We start from the raw sequence: 12,063 nt of genomic DNA on the forward strand, positions 1-12,063 counted from the left end.
CTGCAAGCTTCCCAGTGGGGAGAGATGTAGTAACAGTGGTGGCAGCAGCCTTCTGCTGCCAGTTGTCCATCTTCCCATATGGGCCATCCTCATATGGCATGAACTCAAGGCCTTCTACTACCCTGACTACACTCCTCAAGATGCTCTCCAGATTCCCAATGTGCTCGTTAAAATGGGGACCCTTGACTGAACACAATGTACCAGATGCGGTCTGACCAGAGCAGATGTCAGTAAGATCATCACCTCCCCAGGCCAGAACTCTCTGCTTCTCTTGATGCAGCTGATGATAACATTATGTTTCTTGGTGGCCCAACATCACACTGCTGACTCACACGAAGCTTGCAGTTCACTGAAACACCCAGATCTCTTAAAGACATATTGCTGTCTGGCCATGTCTCCCCCATTTTGACCTTGAAATGTTGCTTTTTTGAACCAAGTATAAAAATTTACATTCATCCCTTCCAAATTTAATTTTTGCATTTATTATTATTACTTATTACCATGCATCCTATCATTCTAGACTTTCAGGATATTCTTGCATCCTATCACACCACCTGCAACTTTGAGAAGCATGCCTTCCAAGTCATTGATAGAAATACTAAACAGCACAGGACCAAGCACAAATCACTGAGACATTCCACTAGAAACCTCCTTCCAAGTTTAAATTGAACCATTAATGCCTATTTTTCAAGTCTAGCCATTCAACAACAGAGGAAGTTAGGTGGCACAAAAGATATGATGTTGGGTCTGGAGTCAAGAAGACCTGAGTTCAAATACGACCTCAGACATTTCATGGTTCTTTGACCCTGGGCAAATCACTTAACCGCTTTCTGCCTTGATATCCTCAACTATAAAATGAGGATAACAATAGCATTTACCTCATAGGGTTGTTGTGAGAATCAAATGAGATATTTGTAAAATGCTTAGCACAGTGGCTGCCATGTAGTAGGTGCTTAATAAATGTTTGTTCCCTTCTGCCTTCAATTAGTTCCCAATGCACCTATCTATACTATTACCTAGCCCATATCTCTCCATTTTGTCCACAAAAGACTTTCCAAATGCTTTACTAAAATCAAAAGAATAATGTCAAAGTCAAAAGTGACATCCTTCCTCTCTTTTAACAATAAACGAATTTTATCAGGAACTTTACTTTGCAAGGGAGGCTGATTTGAATTTGTTAGGTCTGCTTTGTGTCTAAATAAAATGCATTAATTTTTAATTTAATAAAGAAAATACTGGTAAAAATAAAGATATAAATGGTCCTTGATCTCCTCATCTATAGAATCAGGGAGTTGGACTAGATTACTTCTAATGGCCCTTCCAGTTCTAAACTTATGATCCTAGATTGTTTCCCTGACATATCCAGATTTCTTCCTTCTTTTTCTTTGTTTAAATGAGTATGGGCCTAACCTAATCCTTGAGTCCCAAGCAGAAATCATTTAGGCCCCGTTCCCCCCTGCCTGATGCCTTATTTCCAGTTGCTTCAACCTAACCTCCACAATATCTCACTCTAATACTGTACTCTCTAGGAAACTTAGTGCATAGGTTTGAAAAAAAAAATCCCTCCTCTTCTGTCTTCTGGATCTCACTGAGATCTGTCTCCTTCCTAATACCACAGACTTCCTTTCCAGCTGACCTTTCCAGCCACGAATATGCTTTCATTCATTCCCTCTGACTCACTGCTTGAGGTGGAGGAATTAGAATATTCCTTGTTTCCCATTTTCACTTGACATTCTCTCTCTACCATCATCACTTGGTAACGCTGCCTCCTTTGAGATGCACTGAACCAATATTGACCCTCTACATGCACAAGTGACCCCATTCCATCCTGTCTTCTTCAGGATGTTGCCACCTCTATCACCTCACCCTCTCACTTGTCTTTGATCTCTTCCAACATGCTGGTAGCTTCCCTACAGCCTACAAATATGCACACATTTCACCCTATCCTCAAAAAACCTCACTCGATCCATCCACCCCCACTAGTTATTACTCCATAACTATTTTCCCTCTTGTAAATAAACCCCTTGAAAAGGCTGTCTACAATTGATGCCTCCAGTTCCTTTCTTTTCACTCTCTTTTTTAACTCTCTAGCATCTGGCTTCTGATTTTATCACTCAACTGAAACTACTCTCTCCAAAGTTACCAATGATCTCTTAATTGCCAAATCCATCATTCTTCTTGACCTCTTTGCAAACTTTGACATTGTCAATTACGCTCTTCCCCTTGATACCCTCTTATCTCTAGTTCCATGACACTACTCTATCTTGGTTCTCCTTCAACTTGTCTGACCCTCTTTGTTAGTCTCTCCTAGCTACATCTACTAAAGATGGTTTCTATCAATGACTTAGAAGGCATGCTTCTCAAATTTGCAGGTGGTGTGATAGGATATGAGAACATCCTGAAAGTCTAGGTGGGTGGATGTCTTCAACAGCTCTGTCCTGGGCTCTTTTCTCTTCTGCCTCTATACTATTTCACTTGGTTATCTCATTATCTCTCATTAATTAATTTATCATTCCTATGCTGATGATTCTCAAATTTGCTTATCTAGCCCAAACTACTCTGCTGACTCTCATATCACATCTCCAATGGCCTATTAGACATCTCAAACTGGATGTCCCAGAGACATCTTAAACTCAATACATCCACAACTGAACTCATTAACTTTCCCCAAAATTCTCTCCCCTTCTGAACTGCCCTAATACTGTCAAGAGCACCTCACTGTCACCCAGGCTCAAACCCATACACCTAGGTGTCATCCTCAACTCCTCGCTCTCTCTCATCCCTAATATCTAATCTGTTTGCAGGTCCTGTCAATTTTATCTTTGCAACATCTCTCATATATGCCCTCTTCTCTAAAATTGCAATCACCTTGTGGATGCCCTTATCATTTCACACCTGGATTATTGCAAGTTTGCTAGTTGGTCTCCCTGTGTCAAGCCCCTTCACACTCTAGCCCAGTGCTTCTTAACCTTTTTCCACTTGTGAGCCTTTAAGAAGTGCTACTCTAGTCCATCATCCACTCAGCTGGCAAATTAATCTTCTTAAAGCCCAGATCTGACCATGCCACACACTCCAATTAATAAACTCCAATGGCTCCCAATCACCTTCAGTATCAAATAAAACATCCTATTCGGCATTCAAAGCACTTAATAACCTGACCCTCTTCTACCTTCCCAGTATTCTTACACTTTACTCCACCACCACCACCATGTACACTGTGATCCAGAGACACTGGCCTCCTTGCTGTTCCTGGCCCAAGACACTGTCTCTAGACTCTGGGCATTTTCACTGGCTGGTCCCCATACCTGGAATACTCTCTCTCCTTATTTGTTATTCCTGGTTTTGTGGACTTTCTTCAAACTCCAGCTAAAATCCTATCTTTTATAAGAATCCTTTCTTGGTCCCCCTTAATGCTAGTGTCTTTCTTCTATTGATTGGCTCTAACTCATTCTGCATGCATCTTGTTTGAAAATAGGCATTTTCATGTTGTATCCCCCATTAGACCGTGAGCTCCTTGAGGGCAAGGGATGTCTATTTTGCCTTTTTGTCCCTAGTGCTTAGCAGAGTGCCTGGCATATAGTAGGCTCTTAAAAAATGCTATTGCCTGACTGACATTACCCCTCTGACCATTCAGTAAAGATGTAGAAAACTAGTAACAGAAGGTGGATATCTCCTCCCTTGGAATGGGATTGGGCTTACAGGAGTGAGGAACCTGGAGCCTCAAGGCCATATGTGGCCCTCTAGGTCCTCAAATACAGCCCTTTGACAGAATCCAACTTCACAGAACAAATCCCCTTAATTAAAGGATTTGTAAAACTTGCACTCAGTCAAAGAGACCATAGTAGGTTCCCCACACCACCTCTAGGCCCTAGATCCTGAATAGAAATGAGACTCAGCTGGGACAGAGTAACCCATATGTTTGGACTGGAGACATTGGGATAGTCAGAAAGGTAACCACTAAGGGTCTACAGGACAAGAAATTCCAAAATACCCTGTTGTGACTGCCTCCAAGTCAACATAATGTCTTGTTCCAATCCCCAGAGACTCCTGATGGAATAGCCTAATCTTGGTCATAACGTTTCTGTTCTAATTGGCAGCTTGGCAGACTCACATCTGGGCAGCCTAGGGAATTGGGCTTTAAGAGTCCCCAAACTCCAATAGAAAAAGCATCTTCTTTAGCAACAGTTAAAGTTAATTGGCCATAATTTGCCAAACTTTTCTTGTTTCCTTCACTCTATGGGTCATGTTGGGCTAGGTCATATTATCTGTCAAGTACTTGTAAGAGACAATCAATTCTTAAGAAGCAAGCAAGATCGGATAGCTTCCCAGGGATCAGGCAGAGTCATATCTCAAACTGACTCAGGGTGAAGAAAGAGGCACTGAAATTGGTAGGAGGATATCACAAACAAGTTCACACAGAGTCCCACAGGTAAGATCCCATCCCGTTCCCCTAGCATTATTCTCTAACCTTATCAAAATCTTCTGTTATCATTCAAAATCATGGGAAAAACCATTCACTGAAACCTTATACTGGCCAATGATTGACAAATTCACTCACTGCATGTCTATTCCAGAAATTCTGTTGTCTGTTTCCTGTGCTCAAGAACAGCATATATGCCCACCCTGAATAACCAGACTACCTAGTGACCTTCATAGGGGGTAGATAGATAGATAGATAGAATATATTTATGTGTATGTATGAAATGTATATTTACATTTAACTATATCATGCTCAAATTTGTATTCAATTTTAAATATATTTAATTTTAAATATATATTTAAACAAATATTATTTTATGTTTAATTTTAAGCATGTTTATGTTTAAATAAATATGTATTAATATTAAAGTAAATATGTATTTCTGTTTAATTTTAAATGTATTTATTCTTAAATATGTCTATATTTATACTTAAATAAATATGCCTATATTTAAATATATTTTTATTTAAGCAAATATATGTATTTAAGCTGGTGTACAGGCAATCTTCAGTAAAGATACTATATGAAAGATGTTTATGCTAAAGGAAAGAGAAATGAAAGGCAGATGATGGGGTTTCTCTTCCTGACCCTCTGGCCTTTGCCATTTTCTTCAGGCAGATCTAAATCCCTTGAATAATTTACTTCCAATAAGCTTCAGAAACTGAGGATTCAGTACAAATCAATTCAACAAGCATTTATCAATACCTCATCTATGAAAGGGGCTATGCTAATCAAAGAGGATATAAAAGCAAACCTGTCAAATAACCCCTGCTTCAAAAAGTTTATATTCTACTGAGGAATAAAACATGTAAAGGGATAAGTAAATAAAGGATAGTTTAAGGAGAGAAAGAAAGTACTACTGACAATTATGGAGGCTTTCTGTAGGAGGGGGCACCTGATCTGTACCTTGAAGTAAGCTAGGAATTCTAAGAGATAGTGAGGAGGAAGTAGGACATTCCAAGGACGAGGCACAGCCTGTGGAAAGTTAGAGATGCAGGGGATGGAATGCCAAGTTTGGGTAAAGCAAATATTGGCTGAAACGTAAAGTAGAGGAAGAGTGATATCAAATAAGTCTAGAAAAAAAAGACGGAACCAAACTGAAGGGCATTAAAGGCCCTTTGTATTTTGTCCTAGAGATAATAAGGAGCAACTCAAGATTCTTGAACAAAAGAGTGACGTGATCATAGCTCTACTTGAGGAAAATTATTTTGTAGGTTTATTAGGACATCATTTTGGAGAAGGAAAACACTAGAATCAGTGAGACCAATCATGAAATTTTTTGTAACAGACCAGGTGAAAGGTGATGGGGATGAGGGTGGGGTGAGTGGAGAGAAGGGAAGAGATGTGAGAGAAGTTGTGGAGATAGAATGGGAAGATTTGGCCAATATCGATGATGAGTGTCAAGGAGAAAGAAGAGTTGAAGATGATTCTGCTATTTCCAACTTAGGTGACCAGAAGAATGAGGGTGCCCTCAACAAGAACAGAGAAGTTTAGAGAACTGTCTATTATAACTTGGAGGCTTCAGTGGAAATGGACATTACAGATAATTTCTGTATCAAGCACCCCTCAGAGACTTCTGATCTTGCTTCAATAAGTAATCAAGATGACAGATTTAGAGCTGGAAGGAACCACTGAGGTCGTTTAAGCTAATCTCCTCATTTTACCAATGGAGAAACTGAGGCTCAAAGAAGTTAAGGAACTTAGCCACAGTCAAACAAATATTGACAGGATTTGGCTCAAAATCCTGTTTTCTATTCCAATGCTTTTCCCACTGTACTGACCACATCCCATTCATGTCATTTAGTCTAAAGTTATGGTATTTATGGAAATAACCCTAATTTGCCTCTTGGGCTTCAGAGAGAGGGAAGAAAGAAGGTTTCTAGGCCTAAAGGGGAAGGAACAGAATCTCCAGGAGACACTTCACTTTTCCAGGCCTTCATATGTGAGAGGGGAAGAAGATGACTCTGACTGAGACTGAAAGATGAAAAGCAAAAAAGACCTGTAATTGATATGGGGAGCAGGGGAGAGGAGTTGTTTGGAAGACTCAGGGAAGGAAGGACAGTGACAGGGATGCAGTGGAGGACATGATATTATTTCATTATTGTATTCCCCCACATCCTTTCCTCATCCCCCTATTCTCTCCTCAGTCTCTTTCTCCTTCTTCCCAATGATTGCTTTTCTTTCTCAGTCCATCAACTCCTCTTTCACCATCCTTCTTTGTCTCTCTTCCTCACCCCTTTACTGTCTTTCTTCTTTCCTTTGATCTTTCCCCTCCTTCCTTTCCTTCCTCCACCCTCTCTCCTTAGCTTGATTACTCCTTCCCTTATTTTCTTCCTTCCTCTTGCTCTCAGTCTATTATTGTTTAATTCTATTCCATTCAGCAATCACGTATTAACCTCCTACAAAGTTCCAGGCATAGCGGCAGGCCCTTGAAATACAGAGGCAAAAACAATTTGGTCTCTGCTCTTAAGGAACTTACCTTCTACTGGGGGGAGGGGGACTTTTCTTTCCTACTATTTTCTCCCTGCTTTCCCATTTCCCCAGGTGCTCTTGCTCTCTCACTCCCAGTTAAATAGCCCCTACTTTTCTCAATTCTTTCTGCAACAAAATCAAATTGAAATACAAAAAGAAACATGGATTAAGTGTGTACTATTTGTAAGGCACTGAGGTAGGTACCAAGGACAGAAGACTCTAAAGAGACTTAGAGTTCAATGTGGGAAGAAAAGGAATGACAGCATAGTCTAGTGGGGAAAATCACTTAATCTGGAGTTGAAGGACCTGTGTTTAAATCTAGGCTCAGACACTTATTACCTGTGTGACTTTGGACAAATCACTTAACCTCTCTGCGCCACAGTTTTCTCATCTGTAACTTGATGGCCCCTGAGTTCTCTTCTAGGTCTATCTCTGAGATCTTGAGCATTTATTTACTGAAGGTGATTGATCATTTGATTAGAGATTTTGTTCTTACTTAACATAGAGGGATTGACAGGGAGAGAAATGTTCTAGCTTGGAAAAGTATGAGTATAAGTTTAGCTTTTGCCATCAAGAGAGCCACCTCTCCCACTATGACTGGAAGAAAGGAAGAGAGAATAGTTGACAAAAATCTTTAAATATTTGAAGTTTGTCTTATAGAATCTAGGTTAGACATATTCTACATAGCCTGATATATGGAGGTTTGTCCTATTAGGCCAGAGGACTGGCTTCTCAGAGGGTTCTAAGTTCCTTAGGAGGTTTTCAAAGCAGGAACTAGAGACACACTTGCCAAAAATTTTGTGGAGGGGGGATCATGGACAGTCAGGTGCAGATCAAGCTTAATTAAGTTTGCAAACTTCTCAGTTAGAGCAAGTGGATTCCTGACTTGCCCTGGGTTCCAACTGCAGAACCTTTCAGCTAATTAATTCTCTTTGCCTGCATGGTATGTTAGATGTTCATTCATCTTCCCACAATTACACCCATTTGAACAAAGGAGACAGTTCATTCCACTTCTACTGGTAAATCAATGGCCGGAACAAATTCATAAATTGAGGTCTTTTTTTAATTTTTAAGACTAATTGTACTTCTATTTCAGCCAAGGTACTCTCCTTGAATTAAAGTCATTTAATATCCATGACTAAACAAAAATACTTTTAGAAAATTCACAACAGTGTTTGAATTTTAAACTCATGCTTTACAATAGGGTCCTAAGCTTACTCAATGCTTTGCTGCATAGACACCAGTATCCAAAGTATAAAAACTTACTTATTTAAATTAAGTCAACTGTGATGGCAAAAATATAAATGTGCCTTCCTTTGAAAAACAAATTTCATGTAAATTTTCTTCCTGTTGCTCTTCCAGCAGGAGCTCTTTCTTGCTGCATCCAGAGGGTAAAAATCTCAGTTTTTCTAGGTAGCTGGTAGTGCAGTGGATAGATTTCTGGCCTGGAGTCAGGAAGACTTGAGTTTAAATCAAGCCTCAGACACTTACTAGCTGTATGACCTTGGCAAGTCACTTCACCTCTGTCTGCCTCAGTTTCCTCATCTGTAAAATGGGGGTAATAATAGCACCTTCTTCCCAGAGCTGTTGTGAGAATAGAATGAGAGAATATTTGTAAATCACTTACCACAGTGACTGGCACATAATAGGCACTATATAAATGCTAGTTTTTGTTGCTGTTGTTATGTAACAGCACAAATATTATCTATGTTTTCTGATAATTGTCTTTAATTGTTTTTTTCTCAACCCACTTCTTCCAAGTATATTGTAAGCACTTTGAGGCAGGGATTGTATCTTGTGCTTTCTGTCAGGCCCTTCTGATTGAGAAACACTGTTCAGAATCAAGAACTCTAAATAGAAACTTTGAGCAAAGGGAACAATTTAGAGTGGGATCACATCTGGAGTCTAAACATAAAAATAATAGGGGCAGAGGGCATAAAATCGAGAGTGAGTTCAAGAGCACAGGAATTCAGAGTCAGAGCAGAGAACAGCAGGGGATGATCAGGTTTGCAGGCTGTAATACAGCCAATAGAACCAGCGATAGAGAGGATAAACCGTGACAGCCTTAAACACCAGGCTGCTCTCATGCTATCTATCCCATCTAATAGTGGCTTGGGGCAGAATCTCCCCCTGCCCACCCCATTAGCTACTCCACAGACTCCTGAACATTTGGTTATAAGATAATTTTTACATTTATGTAGAACTTAATTATTTTTGTTTTTGTTTTTTCGTTTTTACCTCACAACAGCCCTATGAGACAGGTATTACATTTTTATATCTGTTTTACAGAAGTGAAAAGTGGGACTTGGGGGTACTTAGAGGGCCTGAAAGGGAGTTTAAATGTGGTGCAGTGAACTTCTTGAGTTCAAATCTAGCCTCAGACAGCTGTGCGACCCGGGGCCAGTCACTTAGCCCTGTTTGCCTCAGTTCTTTCTTTGTAAAATGAGCTGGAGAAGGAAATGGCAAACCACTCCAGTATCTTTGCCAAGAAAACCCCAAACAGAGCCATGAAGAGTCAGACATGACTGAACAACAACAACAACAACAAATGACTGGCAAGGAATACTTAAGGACAACTAGAAGGTTTTAAAAAATACTTATATTGGGGGAAAAGGAGGATCAGGGAAAAGACAGGATTATTGCTTGGTGAAGATGTGCTATCATAATGGGTGCCAAAGATAAGGCCAACTAATCAACTTATTTTATTGTGTTTTCTTTCCTAAGTTGAATAATCTTTTTAGTATAATAAAATATAGAATAATGAATAAAAATGTCCAATAGAAAGTTGATGCCCAAGATAAGTAATGAAAGTGGGAAGAGTACTAGAATGAATCAGAAGAAATGGATCTGAGTCTTAGTTCGGATACTATTTGACTCTTTTGTTGTTCATATGTGTCTTATTCACGACCCCATTGGGGGTTTTCTTGGCAAAGATGCTGGAGTGGTTTGCTGTTTCCTTCTCCAGCTCATTTTACACTTGAGGAAACTGAGGCAAACAGGGTGAAGTGACTTGCCCAGGGTCACACAGCTAGTATGTATCTGAGGACAGATTTGAATTCAGGAAGATGAGTCTTCCTGACTCCAGGCCTGGCACTCTATTTGCTGCTCCACCTCAGTTCATGCTAAGCACCAGTTCTTCTGATGCTAAGACCATGCAATGCTCTTGTATTTATCCTCTGTTACTTACTCCTGAGTCCCTCTTTTATATATGTTTCCTTTTCCCAAAGAAGTGAGTAAACTTTATTATCCCTGTTTTTTTAGACAAGGAACCAAGTTACAATTCCTCTTCACAAAGCAAACATTTTCCAATATTGCATCTTAATTAAATGCTTATTAGAAAGATTATTGAATTTTAATATGGTCACTTGAAAAATAACAACAAACAAGTAGTACTAAACAACCGTTAAACTAAAAGTTTTAGTGGATTTCTAAGCTCTTAAGGCATTTTTGTTACACTCTGCATTTATACTTAAATCAATTAATTTCAATGCATAAAAGTATCATGATAACCTCTAGATCTGCTTTGGGATTCTCTTGTCCATTATTTCTCATTTGTTTTTCCTTTTTTATGGTAATAATTAAGGTATGCTCTATTATTCTGGCTCTGCTTTGTCTTCTTTACATTATTTCACAAACTTTTTCAGATTTCCTTATATTCCTTATAGTCCTCATTCTTAAAGGAATTAAGAATATTAATGTGACATGATTTATGCAGTCATTCCTCTAATGTTAGACATTTAGGTTGCTTCCAGTTTTGTTGTTGTATATTTTCTGGTTTTGTTTTATCTTGTTGCCCATTGCATATAATGCTTCTCTGGAAAATCTTTGAACAGGTAGTTCTTTTCATCTGTCTTTGTTAATACTTTTGTTAATACTTTGTTAATAATGGAATTACTAGGTTAAAGGGTAGATTATCGTTTGTAACTTTTACTGAGCACAGCCAGCTTGATCAATCAAAAGATTCTACAAGTTTGCAATAAAACCAGCAATGAATGAATAAACCTGTTTCTCCACAACCTTACCAATATTGAGTTTCATTGCTTTTAACCATTTTTTCTAGGATTAAGGGTGTGATGTAATACCTGAGAATTATTTCAATTTATATTTCTTTGATTTGGCAAATTTGAGCATTTTAAAGTGATTATTAATGTTTTCTCATTTAGAAATTGACCATATTCTTCAACTATTTGTTGTTGGCAACAGCTATCCATTTTTAACAATTCCTTATACACTTTAAATATCAAGTTTTTAATCTGTCATATTTGTCACAAATGTTTTCACAATTTATTACCTTTGTGTTGATTGCATTAGTTTGTTTCTAAAAGTTTTTAAGCAAATCAAGAAAAGTAGAAAGACAGTCCCTGCTCTCAAGAGGCTCATAATCTAATGAGGGAGATGATATCTGGTCTTCAGTCCTTTGTTAAGCTTTCATAGCCAGCTACTGTGATAAATTATTGTGTCAAATTGTAACTTGTCATAAATAATTATTTTATGATTAATTATTTTAAAAGTTATGTGTAAATAATATTTTAGCATATTGAAATGTTTTAAAGGACCAAAAGAATCATCTAAGAATGATCTTCCTTTTGGGTAAAGGTGCCCTATCCAATAGGAGGGCAGATAATTGGACCCAAGTATTATTGCCCCATGCCTGCTGCTGGTAAATTAACTTCACCAGTTCCAGTTGTTATCTCATGACTGCAGAATTGTATGGTCTGTAAACAGGCTGGTTGGGATGATTGATGTGTTTGATGATCAAACTTGGGTTTTTGTAAAATGTTTCTACTTACAGAATGTAGTGACCAGGAACATAAATTAAGATGAAGTTAAACCTATTGTAAGATATAGTCTAGTAGATGTGTAGTATATTGCGTTGCCAGGTAGGCAAAAGGTAGTACAGGTTTTTATGGTCAGTGTGGACAAGAGTAGGGTGTTATGCTCCCTTAAATGGGATGTCTTTAATGCAACTTTGATGGTGAACAACTTTTTCTTCCAAATGGCAATTTTTTTTTTACAATAGTAAACTTTTTTTTTTGGTTTTTGGTTGTACAATGGGGGTTAAGTGACTTGCCCAGGGTCACACAACTAGTAAGTGTTATGTGTCTGAGGCC

Source organism: Vombatus ursinus, unplaced genomic scaffold, assembly GCF_900497805.2.
Source record: "Vombatus ursinus unplaced genomic scaffold, bare-nosed wombat genome assembly UNPS02014786.1, whole genome shotgun sequence".
NCBI lineage: Eukaryota > Metazoa > Chordata > Mammalia > Diprotodontia > Vombatidae > Vombatus > Vombatus ursinus.